At 42.7% G+C, this 11,954-nt stretch overlaps 1 long non-coding RNA gene across 2 annotated transcripts in view; it reads right to left on the minus strand.

Annotated features, from left to right (window-relative positions):
• The window catches only part of LOC135231630 (uncharacterized), a 41,820-nt gene extending 32,770 nt beyond the window's left edge, over positions 1–9,050 (minus strand). The window contains exon 1 of one of the 2 annotated variants that reach the window (XR_010322419.1): positions 8,371–9,050. This is a non-coding gene — a long non-coding RNA (uncharacterized LOC135231630). The remainder of the gene's footprint in view (positions 1–8,370) is intronic. The other variant, XR_010322420.1, reaches the window with a different exon arrangement.
• Between the last annotated feature and the right edge of the window lie 2,904 nt (positions 9,051–11,954).

The raw sequence follows: 11,954 nt of genomic DNA on the forward strand, positions 1-11,954 counted from the left end.
AACGGCAATGGGTTAATTGGCCACCTCAGGTGAGTGTACCTCTAATGCACCATCTAAATTTCCAGAGTGTTTTTCATATGTACATGCCCCACATGGGTGTCCAATTTAATAGTCCAATTTTCCATTACCCATTTGCCTGACTGTATAGCCAGGCCACTGGGCACTGCCCCGTGAATCGGTAAATATCCAAACATATGCGTTCTCACCATTGCCCGGTTCTTCCATCACAGCTAGGAAGACAGCATGCAGTTCAGCTCATTGAGCTAACCTGTTCTTACCTTCTTCAATCAGAGTTTTTCCCTCTGCTGGTCTTAATGCAGCAGCTTTCCACATCAAATATTGCCCATGTGCCATGGAACCACCATCCATGAAGCAAGCAGCCTTCTGCTGGTCAGCAGAAAATTGTTCATAGGGCACTGTCTATGTATCAATGGGCTCTGGTAGTTTCTCAGGTGGTTCCAGGGTAGTCAATGGGAGAAGATGCTACCTGCTTATGGATATGGTGGGTGCCTCCCTGCAATCCCCCAGTAGCTTGTTCTTGTATGAACCATTTCCTTTTTATTATGGAACTGTTATATTCCATAATTAGAAAATTATATTCTAATTATGGAATATAATAGTTCCATATATATATAGTTTTGTAATATAATAATTTTATTATATTCTAACTATGGAATGTATGTTTTCCTTATTAGAGTGCTTCTCTGACATCACCCAAGACATTATGGATATTTCAGGTCTCATGATGATTTTGTCCTTCTGTCATTGAGGCAGTCTCGATCAACACCCAATAGCAGGCGACTAATTGCCTTTCAAATGGCATGTATCATGCTACAGCATCTGTAAACTTTCTAGTCCAGAATCCTAATGGTTGCCATAGAGTGGTGTTCTCAGGTTTTTCCATAAGCTCCAGTCTGCATGAACATGTGTGGCAGACACCTCCAAAATCATGTCTGAATGTGAATCTTGAGGGTCTAAAGCAGGGAGAGTGAGACCACTTTCTACAGTTCAGACATAGCCTGCTGTTGCTCTGGCCCCCATTCGAATGGAGTTTGTTTCTGAGTGGTTTTATGGATAGGAGCCAGCAGTATTCCCAAATGTGGAATATACATTCTCCAAAATCCAAATAGACCGATCAAATATTGAGCTTCCTGCTTAGTCTTGGGGATAGGTAGTGACAGCAACTTATTCTTGGTTGCCTGCAGAATGTCACGGGTGGGTCCTGCCCTAATTATGCCCAAGAATTTCACTGTTTGGGCAGGGCTTGGATCTTCGCTGGGTTTATTAAACAATCTCTATTGGTTATGTGGTCTACCACTGTATTCAAAACAGTCCTAGCCCGTTCTTCTGTGTTTGGAATTAACATAATATCATCAATGTAATACTCTTGAGATCTGCACCAAGTTCAAGTCTTTTCTAACAAAACTATGACAGTAAGCCAGTAAATTCAAGTAACTCTGTGCCAATGCAGTGAAAGTAAATCGCGATTCTTCCCATGTGAAAGCAAACTGCAGCTGGCTCTTTACCAACACTGGGATCAAGGAAAAGGCATTTGCAAGATCAATCACTGAGTACCAGTCTCCTTTAGCCTGCTGTATTTTCTGCACCATTGATAACATGTCTGGAACAGCTGAAGCCACAGGTGGCACTACTTCAATTAGGCCTCGATAGTCTTCTGTCAGACTCTACGGGCCATCTCCCCTTTTCATGGGCCATACAAGAGAATTTGTTGGCACCAACACTCCAGCCTTTAGCATGTCTCTAATCAAAGCAGTAACGTCCTTTTGTCCATCAGGTGTCCTATATTGTTTTAAATTAACAACCTGAATAGGTTTGGGCAGCTCTAACGGTTCCCATTTAGCATGTTCATCAATACTGGTCTGAGGGCAGGCTTACATGCCTTCAATTTTACAATATCAGGTAGAGGAAGCATTCCCCAATTAGACATAATATCCACACCAATAAAACATTCAGGTAAGGGAGATAGAACTACTTCATACAAGACCTGTAAGAATCTTCCAATTCTTATCCAAACTTTCACCTTGGTCCCATCAACTGTTGCATCCCCATATTCACCCAGTCTAACCTTAGGCCACTTGAAGATTTTATTGACAAATTTTGGGATTACAGTTATTGGGATCCTGTGTCCAGGAGCCCAAAAAAGTTCTCTTCCCCATCCCAGGGACATTTTACCCACACATGTGTGTATGGCTTCAGGTCCCCTTCTGGGGGCTGGGCCAGAAGACCCTGGCCCCCTTATCTTGATCAACTAGCTGAGCCTCTGCTTCAAGTGGTCCCAGGTGGGACTTCCCATCATTAAATTTCTCCTGACTGGGGTGAATAGAATGGATTTGTTTAGGACTCTTCAATGTTGGAGGACCAGTAGGAGTTTCCATTGGCCCACCCAAGCTCATGTAGTACTGAGTTAGAACCTGTCTCAACTCCATCAATGTCTGCTATATTCATCCCATTTCTTAGTAACCACCTAAAAATCTCCATCCTGCTGGAATAAGTTCTTTCCCCATTCTCCTATGAATCACCCTTATGTTTCTTGCATCTGTAAGACCCACGTGGGGAAGCTTTGCCAACAGATCCGACAAGGTCTTGGACTGTGGCTTTGTTTTGCAGTAGCAAGGTTACATGGGGCTCTCTTAATTACCATATCTGCCATGACCTATGTAAGCAGCATACTCATTGGATAAATATCCTGATAAAACCATTCCAGCGTGGCTTGCATAAGCAGCACATCAGCTGCTTCCTCTGGAGTGTTCCACTGGGTGTTTAGAAGGGGAGGGGGCAGTTTCCCTTCTCAGGGTAAACAAATCTCATTTTATCCAGTGCACCAGGCTAGCCATCCCCTCCCAGTTAACCTGCTGTGTGACTGGATCATGTATCATCATTCCTGACTGTTCCATAGTGAGTTGTGGGTCTTGGATCAACCCAAACATACTTTTCCATTCTTCAGCATTCAAAACTAAAGACACTGCCCCTATATTAGTGGCTCTCATAAGCCGTTTTAGTAATGGTTCCTCAGGAAGCTGACAATGCCAATCTACAAACTGAAGCGACTCCTTTATACTATACTTCTTGGTTTCAATAGCTTCTTGGTTTTGCCTGTTCCCCTCTCAGACTACCTTCTTGGTGACCAGTGATTGTAGGGATACTTCTCACAGGATTTTTCCTTTCTGGGTCAGCCCTGAGACTAATGGTCTTATCTCCAACTGGACTGGATCTGGGCATGGTTCAGTGCTAAAATCCACCCCTACATTCTTTTTCCCTGCCCTTACAGCTATTGCTGATAACAGTAAGCAAGGAATTTTTATCTTTAGCCTTTTCCTTATCACTCTGTATTTCCATATGCATCCACTTTACCAGTTCCTGAGGAGTTAGATCTGCCACTTCTAAATTCCAAGAACAGTTTTTGCCTTGGGTAACTTCAATCCATGTGTGTTTTTCATCCTATCCAGAAACCAAAATTTTCTCATCCTCCCATTTATCCCCTTTTCCCAAAACCACATATTCCAGTGAGTCTGCGGTGTTGCAGTGATTCTCACTTCTAGCACCAGCTAAATGAATAATTTATTTTATAAGGATCAGCACAAAGCTGATTCCTATGAGGCAGAGGTTAAAGATGTCCCAAATGTCCAACTTTTCCAAACTATTGTACCACTCCGTCATCTCTAACACCAACTAGTTCCCCTCCCCTCAGTCTTTGGGTTCGATAATTTGCTGAAACATCTCACAGACCTCAGGAACTGTACTTACAGTTAAGTGGTTTATTAGGGAAGTAACAGTGTGAAATTCAGGCTCATGATCAGAAACAGCTCAGGATATACTTCTTCGATGAAGTCTGCTGTTCTTGCCTTCTGCCTCTGGGACCTGCTTGGGCCTTGTTGCTATCAGGTGGTTTTGGGGGCCTTCTGCTGCCTGGACCTGCTGGGGGCCTTTTTGGGCAGGTGTTACAATTCTTAGCTCCATGGGGAGGCAAAGCCCACTGCAGCCGTCTCGCACCAGTCTCCTGGTTCCTACCATCTTGCGCCACAATCTCTCATTGTGTTCCCTGATACAGCTCCTCTATCCACCTCTCCTTGTGTCTCTTTAAGCCTAGTAGGATGGCAAAACTGACCAATCCCCTTATTAAGGTTTCATACACCTTGTTTGCATGGTCCCACCACACAAGGGTGCTGTACACCTTTTTTACATAATTAGCAAGCTGGCCAGCCCCCTTGGTGAGCCACAAACACCTCATTTGCATAGTCCCACTCAGTCATTTGCTGGGAGTTACAAAGACAATAGCTGTTGTTGTTAGGTGATGTCAAGTCAGTTCCGACTCATAACGACCCTTTGTACAACAGAAGGAAACACTGCCAGGACCTTCACCATCCTCACAGTCTTTTTTATGCTTGAGTCCATTGTTGCAGCCACTGCGTCTATCCATCTCATTGAGGGTCTTCCTCTTTTTCCCCCAATCTTCTACCAAGCATGATGTCCTTCTCCAGGAACTGATCCCTTCTGACAACAGGGCCATATTAAATACTTCACTGGACTGCATCATCTTTCTTCTGGCTTTATGAATTAGACTCCTAATTGGTCTCTTGATTTTGCTCTACTCTCCAACAGCTGTTCTCAAAATGCAGTAGCCAGCATAATCTTTTTAAAGCCAAAGGCAGATTATATCACTCCCCTGCTCTAAAAGCTGGGGGTGCTGGGTCCTCATTTCACTCAGAGGAAAAGCCAGTGTGACTGTAATGACCTGCTCTCGGCTTCATCCCCTTGATCATCTCCTTTCCTGCTATTCCTGCCTTGACTCACGAAGCCCCAGCCACACTTGTCTCCTTGCTGTTCCTTGCTCATGCCAAAACTTCTCCTGCCTTACGGTCTTTGTACTTGGTGTTCACTCCTTCTGCATTCTTCCCCTAGATTCCTGCGTTCCTCCCTTCACCTCCTTTAAGCCTTGGTTTAAATATTACCTTCTTATGACCCTATCCCTCACCCTCCTACTTAACATTGCCCTCCCCGGTATCCCCTATCCCCCTTTTTCTGCTCCACTTTTTCTTTTTCCATAGCACTTACTCCTACTAACATACTGTCTTAGTTATCCAGTGCTGCTATAACAGAAATACCACAATTGGATGGCTTTAACAAAGAGAAATGCATTCTCTCACAGTTTAGGAAGCCAGAAGTTCAAATTCAAGGCTTCAACTCCAGGGGAAGGCTTTCTCTCTCTGTCAGCTCTGGGGGACAGTCCTTTTCATCAATCTTCCCTAGTCGAGGAGCTTCTCAGTGCAGGGAGCCCAGGTCCAAAGGACATGCTATTCTCCTGGCTCTTGTTTCTTGGAGGTATGAGCACTCCATGTCTCTCTGCTTCCTTCTCTCCTCTATATCTCAATTCAATCCATGACACATACAATAGAATTTACTTATTTGTTATGCTTATTATTTATTTGCTGTTTTCTTCCACTAAAATAAGGAGCTTTGGTGGTGTAGTGGTTAAGCACTTGGTTGCCAACTGAAAGGTTGGCAGTTCAAACCTACCAGCCACTCTGTGGGAGAAAGATGTGGCAGTCTGCTTCCATAAAGATTACAGCCTTGGAACCCGTATGGGGCAGTTCTACTGCGCTATAGGTTTGCTATGAGTGGGAATCCACTTGACAGCAATGGGGATCTTTGTTTATTCACTGATGTATCCTAAAAACCTAGAATAATGCCTGGCATAGGGTAGCTTCAATAAGTACTTGTTGAATAAATGAATGAATTTATTAATGGAGCTTACATCCCATTAGAAGGTAAAGGCAATAAATAAGTTTAAGATAAATTTTGGGGTAAAGTTATAGAAAATAACAGTCTAAACCCTGAAAACATGGCTTCCAGAACTGAATACAATCCTGCAGAGGATAATGACATTACATGTCTGATTTAAGAAAATGGTTGAGAAAATTACAGATTTCTTTATGTTTACTGTAACAACAACAAAACAAAATAATTTAAATTGCACATTAATTTCTCAAACTTTGGGTAAGCACTTCTGTCCCATCAGCTGTTTTGGTGGTCTGTTTTTAGTATTAGTTCACTTCAGTATTCACCACGGCATGATTACAGTTATTCTGCAGACTCTGTGTGCTTAAAAGTTGATTGTATCAGATAATTTGGAAACTTTTAAAGAAAATTTCTTCTTCTGTTGAACCACAGAGGCAGCAAAATAGAAAGTTTTGCTTTGGTAAAAACTGCACTGCAAGTCTCTGAACTATTAATTCCTAGTGTAATGTTAAAAGCCAGGACTTCAAACTGTTGTCACATCAATTGTAAATGATAAAGAGAAAATTGGTGGAAAGGGGGTAGGAAACTTAACTGAATACCACCCCCATAACAGTGCAATGAGCTAATTAATACTCTTATCCTCATAATGGAGGATAGAAACCAATAAGACAACATCAACTTCAATTTCTTTTCTTTTAAAAGATAGTACTGAAAAAACAAACAAACCCATTGTCATTGAGTCAATTCCCACTCATAGAGACCCTATAGAACAGAGTAGAACTGCCCCACAGAGTTTCCAAGGAGCAGCAGGTGGATTTGAACTACTGACCTTTTGGTTAGCAGCCAAGCGCTTAACCACTGTGCCACCAGGGCTCCATCAAATAATACTACAGCAACTTTAAAGAGAAAAAGAACGTTCACTCTAGCCTCAACACCCTAATGACTGTTTGATTTGTTCATGTTCTCTCCAGTCCTTCACTGTATGAATGCATACTTTTAAGAAAATGCAACCGAAGAGTGTAAAAAATCTCTGAGATTCCTATCCTTTTTTGCTTTTTTTTGCAGTGCTTAAAAACCACTGTTTTATATATTTCTTTTGGGCTTTTAGTTGTTTGTTTTATGCAGAGCATAAAAGAATTCTTGAACTTTTTCAATGAGCTTCATTTTTATATATATGTTTTCCCAGTTGCAGCATAATCTACATATTTATCATCTGAATGATTATATAATGCTGCACAGGAAGATAAAAAGAAATTAACATAGCCGTTTGAACAGAACAAGGGGATACTGATTGGTTTAAAGTCAGGAAAGGTGTGCATCAGGGCTGTATTCTTTCACCATACTTATTCAATCTGTATGCTGAGCAAGTAATCTGAGAAGCTGAACTGCATGAAGAAGAACGGGGCTTCAGGATTGGACGAAGACTCATTGACAACCTGTGTTATGCAGATAACGTAATATTGCTTGCTGAGTGAGAAGAGAACTTGAAGCACTTCCTGATGAAGATCAAAGACCACAGCCTTCAGTGTGGATTATACCTCACAACATAAAGAAAACAAAAATCTTTACAAGTGGATCAATAAGCAACTCACGACAAAGAGAGAAAAGATTGAAGTCGTCAAGGATTTCATTTTACTTGGATCTACAATCAACACCCATGGAAGCAGCAGTCAAGAAATCAAACTACGTATTGCATTGGGCAAATGTCCTGCAAAAGACCTCTTTAAATTTTGAAAAGCAAAGATGTCACTTTGAAGACTGAAGTGTGCCTGACCCAAGCCATGGTGCTTCCAATTGCGTCATATGCATACAAGAGCTGGATGATGAATAAAGAAGACCGAAGAAGAATTGATGCCTTTGAATTGTGGTGTTGGCAAAGAATATTGAATATACCATGGACTACCAAAGAACAAACAAATCTCTCTTGGAAGAAGTACAACAAGAATGCTCCTTAGAAGCAAGGATGGGGAGAGTACATCTCACATACTTTGGACATGTTATCAGGAGGGATCATTCCCTGGAGAAGGACATCATGGTTGGTAAAGCAGAGGGTCAGCAGAAAAGAGGAAGACCCTCAATGAGATGGATCAAACAGTGGCTGCAACAACGAGCAAAACATAAAGATTGTGAGGATGGCCAGGACTGGGTGGTATTTCATTCTGTTGTACATAGGGTTGCTATTAGTCGGAACCAACTCGATGGCACCTAACAACAACAACATAATTTATGTATCAAAAAGGCAGAAAACAAAAAGATAGCCAAAAAAAAAAAAAGCCAGAAAGAATAACACAAAATGACAGAGGAGCATACACATCAGTTATGGCAATAATTAGATTCCCCCAATAAAAAGGCAAAGACTCAGAACGGGGTAAAAATGAATACTGAACTAGAGGTTGCTTACAGGAGACCCACTTAAAACAAAATGACCCCAAGGTTAAAAATAAGAGGCATGGCAAATGCAAATATCTAATAAAAGAGGCAAAATTAATATCAGACAAAGCAGAACCCCCTATTCAATATCAAAGACACTCTTCATCTGGAAGTACTCAAAACACACCTCTCTCTCCCCTCTCTCAAAAGGAGCAGTCCCAGGGAAACAAATAAAAACCAAACCTGTTGCCATTGAACTGATTCGGATTCGAAGCGACCCTACAGGACAAAGTAGAACTGTCCCATACGGTTTCCAAGGAGCATATGGTGGATTCGAACTGCCCATCTTTTGGTTAGCAGCTGTAGCTCTTAACTACTATGCCACAAGGGAAAGGCCTTGGGATCCTGGTCCAAGGTGTGATTGCCAGGGACCCAGATCACCAAAGTGGCGAGAACAGGTCACAAATGATTAGAATTGAGACTTGCTGACCTCTGGGGAACTTGACACTGAATCAATCCCTTCCTATTCATCTTTGGTGACTTTAAATCACCTCCCCCAGCCCAGAGAGAACCAGATGTTCTCTGGGTAGCTTAATTTTGGCTAAGTCATTTCCTCAAATGCAAAATTAGAAGTTAGGACTTGCTGATACACATCTTAACACTTAAGTTTGAAGTTCTTCCTTCCTTTTTATTTCCCGTCCTTTTTTTCCTCTTAATTTCTATTCAACAAAACCAAAAAAACCCAAACCCATTGCTGTCAAGTCAATTCCGACTCATAGTGACCCTATAGGACAGGGTAGAACTGCCCCACAGAGTTTCCAAGGAGCACCTGGCAGATTCGAACTGCTGACCCTTTCGTTAGCAGCCATAGCACTTAACCACTACACCACCAGGGTCTCCTTTCTATTCAACAGCATTATTGATTATGTGCCAAATCTAAGAAGCTTGGGAGGCTGTTAATGAGAGCTCTGAGTTCCTGCAGGAGGAACAGTCTGCCAGCCCAAACTGCTTAGCCTGGTTAGCAAAGGGCACTACAGGAAATTCCCCAGAGGGTTGGCCCTGCCCCCTCAAACTCCCCAAAGCTGAGGGTACATTCATGGGGGTGACTATTGGGGTTTCTCTTTTCATGCTCTCCCCTTTGCAGGTTTCCAACCTCACAGGAGACCTGATTCTCACTTGTTAAAACAAAAATCATATTAAGCCAACAACAGAAATTGGTTGAAGTTTATTAAATATACAATCTGCAAATCAGGGTAACATTTCGACTTAGGAAGTCAAAAATGTTCCAAAGATGAAAGAACTTCCAAAGATTTTTCTACCCCATCTTATAAACATTGCCATGGAAACTGGGCCAGAACAGTGTGTTTACGTAATAACAATTTACCCTAAAACACAGTTCCTAGTCTGGCCTTGGAGCTTCTGTTTCTTGAAACTGACTGCACATAGATAATTCTTCAACAGAACCCAATGGATAAGGCAGAACAGTCTTACTAAACTTCTAGGCTATTTTGTGACTTAAAGGTGGCTTTAGAAAACCAGTTTTCTCAAAGCTCAAGGTTCAAAAGAAGATCTAAGAACAATGGCCTAGGTGGGTCACCCCAACTCCATGGTCCCAGAAATCTGGATCCCAGGAGGATTAAAGCTCTGTTTCTCATGATCTAGCTCTGCCCTTGACCACCTACAAGGTTGAACAAGTGACATAGCTTCTCCAGCCTTCAGTTCCTTCATGTGAAAAATAACCTTTGGGTGGAGCCAACATGGTGCTAGAGACAGTGGCACTGTAACCAAATGCCACTTGGGTTCTTGTCCTGTCCTATTAGATCGAAATAAGATGGACACTAATTGCAAGGGGAAGAGAAAGTGGCAGGTTATTGTCTGCACAGATAAGGAGCAATAGGGGGTCTAGCAACCATAAGACCATGTGCTCTCTGTCTGAGGAGGTTAGGGAGTTTTTCTTTCCAATAATGTCTGGGGATTGGGTTTGGTACCCAGAACTCTCTGCCCTTAGCCCTCCCATGTCCACATTTGGAGGTCCGGATGTTAAATCATCTTCCGTCAGATAGATGTCCGTGTGGTGGAACCCCTTGCTTCTCAAATGGACGCGGGTGAAACCATGGGCTAGGAAATATCTTTCTTTCCGGTGAGAACTGGGTCTGGGGTCGGGTGAAGGAGGAGATCTCAGTCTGCACATGCTCCAAGGTCTAGCCTGGGATGGTTTAGTGGACACAGCCACTACCTGCTGCAACTTCCCAAAAAATGTTGCTCAAAACAAGCTCATGGTTAGCGAGACAAAGAAAGGAGGGGAAGGGATGTTGACTGGGGGCTTCAATCCCTCCTCTAATAGGTTCCTTTTAATCTCAAAAGGGGATTGAGTCGGAGGTCTCCTGTAATTTCTTCATACTGGAAAGGGGCAAAGTTAGGGGCCTTCGTGGAGCCTGTGCACTGCTTCTTCTCCAGGTACCAGCAAGAATCCCTGGACTGCTACAATTTGGAAAAGAAGATTTTCAAGTCTGGAAGAAAAGAACTTCACAAGTAAATTAAAAATGCAAGGGTCAAATAGAAGAAGAGTGAGGATCATGCAGATTGGGGGAACTAGGGGCCATAACCAGCTAAACGACTGTGGAAACCACCCTTCCTTTACGTTGCTGGTAATGCCAGGCAGATTGTTGGCAGATAGGAGAGTGGTTTGTAGCCTTTTTAATCAAACTGCTGGCTCAAGAATGTGCTGAACATTGACCTCCACGTTGGCCAAGTTATTAATATACATTAATATTAATATACTTACAGCAGGAGGTGTTAGCCATGGCATACACTCCTCCTTCTTTAGCAAGAAGGAAATCCAGTGCCATACAGCTGTCTATGACCATGTTAACGAGGGAATCTAGGGGCTGTTGTTGAAGCTTGATGGAAGTTCCTGTCTCATCAGCAATGTACTCCAGGGTGTGAGTGAGACTGACCAGCATGAGCTCAGGACTTAAAATGCCTGCCCAGGGCACTGCCAGGTTGAATGTCTTTACTGCCCAAAGACAGGGTTATCTAAAATTCCTGGCTTTTGACTGTGAGATCTTTATCACCTCTCTGCTGCAGTTCAAGATAGTTATGGGGGGGGTCATACATGGGCTAGGGCATACTGCCCATTTGTGAGGAAGGAGTTTAGACAATGGGTGGGTACGACTCAGAGGTCACCTCACCTAGGGACATATAATTGGGAAAATGAGGCTTGTCCACAAACAAAGATGCACCCAGGCAGGGTATATGTTTGGTGAGTATTTAGGGTGACGTTTGTTTGGTTATACCAAGAATCTACCTACACACCCTGGTAGGAGGCCTAGGGGTCTCCAAGTTCTTAGCTGACATGTGGGCTCCCAGAGTTTCTGGACATTCTTATTAGCACAACCCTGAGACAGCTGGGGCCAGTTCCTGGGGTACTGAGGTACTGAGGCCCAAGGACATGGTCCTCTTATTATGTAGTTACAAGGCATTTGTTTAGAGTCATTTTTTACAAACATTTCTACTGTCATTAAGGCAAGCATGGTTTGTATTTGGGGAACATGATATAGAGTTCCAGTCTGACACCCTTTCCGAGGTTTGATCGGTAAAGGTGAAGGGATCGGTAAGCTGAGAGAGCGTGTGATTCCAAATTAGGTTTTTAGTGTCCCCAAAAGTAGACTGGTTTCCCTGGGTGTAGTTACAAAAGTCAGTTACATTAAAACAAGGATATTGCTGTGGCGTGTTAAAGAGGGTCACAATGAAAATTGGGGTAAAGGTATATGTTGAGGTTCTCTCTCCTTGGATTACTTGGGGCATATTTGACAGACTGGTTATAG

The sequence above is a fragment of the Loxodonta africana genome, chromosome 7 (assembly GCF_030014295.1).
Source record: "Loxodonta africana isolate mLoxAfr1 chromosome 7, mLoxAfr1.hap2, whole genome shotgun sequence".
NCBI classification, from domain to species: domain Eukaryota; kingdom Metazoa; phylum Chordata; class Mammalia; order Proboscidea; family Elephantidae; genus Loxodonta; species Loxodonta africana.